The following is a 5,809-nucleotide window of genomic DNA, read 5'->3' on the forward strand; positions in this document are numbered from 1 at the left end:
GAGAGGCAGGCAGAGAGAGGAGGAAAGCAGGCTCGATGCTGAGCAGAGAGCCTGATGCAGGGCTTGATCCCAGGACCCTGAGACCATGACCTGAGCCGAAAGCAGAGGCTTTAACCCACTGAATCACCCAGGCGCCCCTCCAGTTCCATTTTAAATTGAACTCCTTTCTTTTTTTTTTTTTTAAGATTTTATTTTTTTATTTGACAGACAGAGCTCACAAGTAGGTAGAGAGGCAGGCAGAGAGATTGGAAGGAAATTAGGCTCCCTGCTGAGCAGAGAGCCCGATGCAGGGCTCAATCCCAGGGTCCTGGGATCATGACCTGAGCCGAAGGCAGAGGCTTTAACCTACTGAGCCACCCAGGTGCCCCTAAATTGAACTCCTTTCACAGAATGTTTAGGGTAGAAAACCACTTCTGATTTGAAATTTATGCAGACATATATATAGATTTGTTTCAATTTCAAAGCATAGTGGGGAAAAATGTTTTAATCGGAGAGAATAATACCTGGAAATACCAAAAGTTGGACAAGTATGTGTGGGAGATCATTGCCTTTATAGTACAATGTACGGTGGGGAGAACAGTTAGAAAAGAAGCCCAAAAAGTAGACGAAAGTTTTCTGTGACATGTATCTAAGACAAAAGGATCAAAATTATCAGAACTTTTCCTAAGCCAGATGATATGTCTGTGACATTTTAGTCAGGCTGGATCAGCAATCAGCATTGCTCATAATATAAAATGCTTCAATGGAAATAAATGTATTTTACTAAACTCTACATTTAGCACCTTTTAATATTTCTTTTTGTTTTAAGTAGTTCTTGGAAATAATGCTTTTACAATTAAATACTGTAAGTAAATATCACTAAATCACCTTTTGGAAATTATGTTTCTCTAAAAGTCACTTTTAGAAGTTATTGTGAGCCATTGGCATCTGGGAGATACTTTTGAATAGTTGAATAGTCTTTGCCATTTATCATCTAACTTAAATAACTCCTTTGCCTTTTATTACCACTAAAACATTAATATAATACCTCCTCCAATGTTGAAACCATAACCCTCAAGTGACTATATTAAGAGCTAGGCTTTTAAAGAGGTAATTAAGGTTTAATGAGGTCATTAGGATGGGGTCCTACACTATTAGAACTGGCTTCCTTTTTTTTTTTTTTTAAGATTTTATTTATTTCTTTGACAGAGAGAGAGATCACAAATAGGCAGAGAGACAGACAGAGAGAGAGATGAGGAGAAGCAGGCTCCCTGCTGAGCAGAGAGCCCAATTCGGGACTCGATCCCAGGCCCCTGGGATCATGACCTGAGCCGAAGGTAGAGGCTTAACCCACTGAGCCACCCAGGTGCCCCGAACTGGCTTCCTTTTAAGAGGAATAGACACCAACACTGTGCTCACCAGGGGGAAGAGGACATGTGAGGACACAGCTAGGTGGCCCATCCACAAGGCAAGGAGACAGACCGTGTACCACCAAACCTGTTGACACCTTCATCTTCAACTTCCAGCATCCAGAACTGTGAGAAAGTACATTTTTGTTGTTTAAGCCAACCAGTCTATGGTACTTACGTTACAGTGTTACTGCGGTCCTGGTAGACTAGCACAGCTCTCATGTAATGTGCTCTCTTCACCAAATACATAAACAACTGTTAGGATATGGAGTCAACCACCACTCAATTAGACAGAGAACACTCTCGATAATGCAAGTCACACAGCAAGGTTTATTTCCAGCTAGCTGGGGTCCAAGTATCTGCCCGGCACAGCGGGTTTCAGCAAGGACCCCAAGCACTCAAAACCAAAGGTTTATATAGCATTTTTAAAAAACATCCAACTCACAGTAATTTTCCATCACTTCAGAAACCATACATACTTTTGGCTTGTGCCCCCCTGGTGGTTTAGTAAGATAAGCTCTTTTCTAACATCTGGTCCCCGTGGCGCAACCACCCAGCCACCCTGATGGTTTGAGCTGATTAGCTGTTGCCAGGGTGTTGCAGGGTAAAGTACTTTCTTGGAACTAAAGCAGGGTGGGAGTCCCTGGAACTAAAGTAAAGTAGGGGAGAGTTCAGTCCTTGGGCCTGAGATGGCTGCCCAAGCTAAGATGGCTGTACTTATGCTAACCCACTTTTACACAACAAGGCTCAAAGTATGAAGAGATATAGTTAAGGGGACACCATAAATTCAGAAATTGCTATGGAGATATAAGTCAGCTTTTTTAAAAACTGGGAGGGATTCAGTTTGGAGGTTCCTATTTCATTTCCACTTCTGTTAGAAGCCAAAACTTAGCTCTGGTTTGCAAAGTCCAAACAAGAAGCCTGGTCCTGAAAGTCAGGCTTTAAACCTCTCAGTATCCCCTTTATTTCCTACATACACATTTGCAGGGTATAACTTCAGAGTAACAGGGTCTGACTTACTGTCCTATCACAGTAAACTATAAAACTATATAAAATACAAATGGCTGAGTCCTTTTAGGGGCCGTCCTTGGGCAAGAGTTGATCTGAAACTTCATGCTAAGCTCTCTTGTTACCTCTCATCACAGAGGTGGAAACTCTCACTATCATGTCAAAGAAAGGTGCACACAGGTTCCATGGGCCACTGAATCCCAGCTTTCAAGTCCAAAAGCAGTGTCCTCTAAGCCTGCTCAGAGGGAGAGTTCACACTTCTCCCTCTAGAGCCTGATGACCCACATTTGGTACCAGAACAGTTCTGGGCCCAAGTGTTGGCACAATCTTGGGGAGAGGTCCACAGGGCAGGGTAGGGCCAGAATGATGCTGTCCTCCGGGGACATTGTGGTGGGCACCAAAGCCAAACTTATGTAATGAAGCTTCCATAAAAATCCAAAAGGAGGGTGCCTGGGTGGCTCAGTGGATTGGGCCGCTGCCTTCGGCTCAGGTCATGATCTCAGGGTCCTGGGATCGAGTCCCGCATCGGGCTCTCTGCTCCGCGGGGAGCCTGCTTCCCTCTCTCTCTCTGCCTGCCTCTCTGCCTACTTGTGATCTCTCTCTGTCAAATAAATAAATAAAATCTTTACAAAAAAAAAAAAATCCAAAAGGAAGGAGTTGGTTCCAAATTGGTGAACGCATGGAGATGTGGGGAGAATGGCATACTCAGAGGGAGCATGGAAGTTCCATTCCCCTGCCCACATACCTTGCCCTGTGCATCTATTCCTGGGTTATATCCTTTTATAATAAACTTGTGCTCTAGTAAATAAATGTTCTAAGAGTTCTTTTTTTTTTTTTAAGATTTTATTTATTTATTTGACAGAGAGAGATCACAAGTAGGCAGAGAGGCAGGCAGAGAGAGAGAGAGGAGGAAGCAGGCTCCCTGCCAAGCAGAGAGCCCGAATGCAGGACTCGATCCCAGGACCCTGAGATCATGACCTGAGCCGAAGGCAGCGGCTTAACCCACTGAGCCACCCAGGTGCCCTATTCTAAGAGTTCTGTGAGCTGCTCTGGCAAATTAAGGAGGGAGTCTTGGGAACTTTTTTTTTTTTTTTTTTAAGATTTTATTTGTTTATTTGACACACAAAGAGAAATCACAAGTAGGGAGAGAGGCAAGCAGAGAGAGAGAGGTAAGCAGGCTCTCCGCTGAGCAGAGAGCCCAATGAGGGACTCCATACTAGGACCCTGAGATCATGACCTGAACTGAAGGCAGAGGCTTAACCCACTGAGCCACCCAGGCACCCAGTCTTGGAAACTTCTGATTTATAGCCTGTTGGTCAGAAGCACAAGTAACAACCTGAACTTGCAGTTGGCATCTAAAGTAAGGGGCAGTCTTGTGGGATTATGGGACTATTTATTAGATAATTTAGTAATTTTCTTTCCAATTACCTACCTGTGTTCTTTTTTTTTTCCCTAAGATTTTATTTATTTGATAGCAAGATGGTGAGTGAGAGTGCATGGGGGATTGCGGGGGGGAAAGCAGAGGGAGAAGCAGACTCCCTGCTGCGCAGGGAGCCTGAGGCAGGGCTCTGATGAACAAGGCAGATGCTTAACCAACTGAGCCACCCAGGCGCCCCTAAAATAATCTTAATTCTCCATTCAGAACTGTACCTGCAATCACTGATAAATGATAATCACTTACCAGCAAGGACATGGGAACCTAGGGTTGAGATGCCCCTTTATCTGGAAGTTCAGAGGTGCCTGGGTGGCTCAGTGGGTTAAAACCTCTGCCTTTGGCTCGGGTCATGATCTCAGGGTCCTGGGATCCAGCCTCATGTCGGGCTCTCTGCTCAGCGGGGAGTCTGCTCCCCCCCCCCCCGCCGCCTCTGCCTGCCTCTCTGCCTACTTGTGAACTCTGTCTGTAAATAAATAAAGTCTTTAAAAATTAAAAAAATATTATCTGGACGTTCAGACATTCTGCAGACTTCTGCAACTGTGAAAGTTATAGCCAGTGACCCAAACTAAGATAGCATTAAGGTTGGTCTTTGTTTGAGATAGATGTCAATCTTCTCAATAGAATTGAGTGTATTGGGTTTTGGAATGTAGGTGAGGTTCAGTGGGGTGAGGTCCAGAGCTGACAACCAGGAAGGAATTCTTGAGATGTCTTTGGTACAAAATGGTGGCTTTATTAAAGCATGGGGGCAGAAAGAGCTGCTGTGCCGGGGGGGGGGGTGTTGTGAGGGGTGGCTGCTTATATACTATGAGGTTGAAGGAGGTAAGGAAAAGGAAGGTCTCAAGGATTTTTCATACGTTAAAGAAGATTCACAGGATACCAGAATCCTTGCCATAGTCAAGTTAAGATCGTTTTTCTCTCTAGCAAGGTATTAACATGAAGATAGTTGGGAGCTTCCTGGAGGAACATTACACTCTGTCTGCTTCCAAGTATCTGTCAATGGGCTGCAGGTTATAAGGACCTTAACCTTATCTACATTTCCTTCTGGAAGCTGGGTTATTGATAGAAATGTAAATTGCTAAGACTTTTGTAAACTGAGGGACACTCGGGTCTTGCAGGATTGTGATCTAAGTTAACTGTTTTTCCTTCCCTTTCCTTTGCTTTAGGATATCTGGGAGTGTCTGAGGAAATGCCAAGGATATCTCATGGGAAGGGGGGTGTCAGCTTCTGACTCGTCCTTAGTTTGCCTTCTGTTCCCTCACCAAGTGTACTTTAGAATATCGAGTGAGAAATATAGGGATAAAAATGGGCAGGACACAATCACTAATGCTACAGGCAAGGCACAGATTTTCTGTGGGAGCCAGAGACAGAGATCCTGCTTGTTCACCAGCTTAAGGGCGGCCTAACATCTTCTTTATTCCCAGTCAGGGCCCCCGTGTAAAGTTTTCCCCTTGTGCCTGGCCAATCATAAGAGAACGCACAAAGCTGACAAATGCATCAATTTACATGCCTTTCAGAGGAATAACAAAATTCCTCTGTGGACCATTTTATGTCCGAATGACTCTGTGGAATGATAGGGCCATTCAGATCCGTGGATTTCAGAGCATTTCAGTAACAGTATTAGCCTCTGGGAGCAGGCTGACTTACAGATATGAAGTGAAGCCTTGTCACTGCAGTTCACAAAGCGCAAATCCCCTCCCCTCGCCCCTAGGCGTGCAGCATCCCTCAAGAGGCCGCACGGCCAAAGCTCTGATTGGTCAGGCAGGAGAAAAACCCTTGCTTTGGCCGCTGGGGGGCTCCAACTACAGTACCCAGAAAGTCCTGCGCGGAGTTCAGCCAGTGGAAGAACTTCCGCGGGAATACGCCTCATGGGGGCGGGACTTCCGGCCTCCTCCTTGTGGCGGCCATTTTGCTGCTCTCGGGCGTGCCGGGGCGGGACCGAAGTGACGGAACTGTCAAGGCGCAGAAGTCGTTGTCCCCA

This window comes from Mustela putorius, unplaced genomic scaffold (genome assembly GCF_011764305.1).
Source record: "Mustela putorius furo isolate JIRA1106 unplaced genomic scaffold, ASM1176430v1.1 tig00000196_pilon_pilon_pilon, whole genome shotgun sequence".
NCBI classification, from domain to species: domain Eukaryota; kingdom Metazoa; phylum Chordata; class Mammalia; order Carnivora; family Mustelidae; genus Mustela; species Mustela putorius.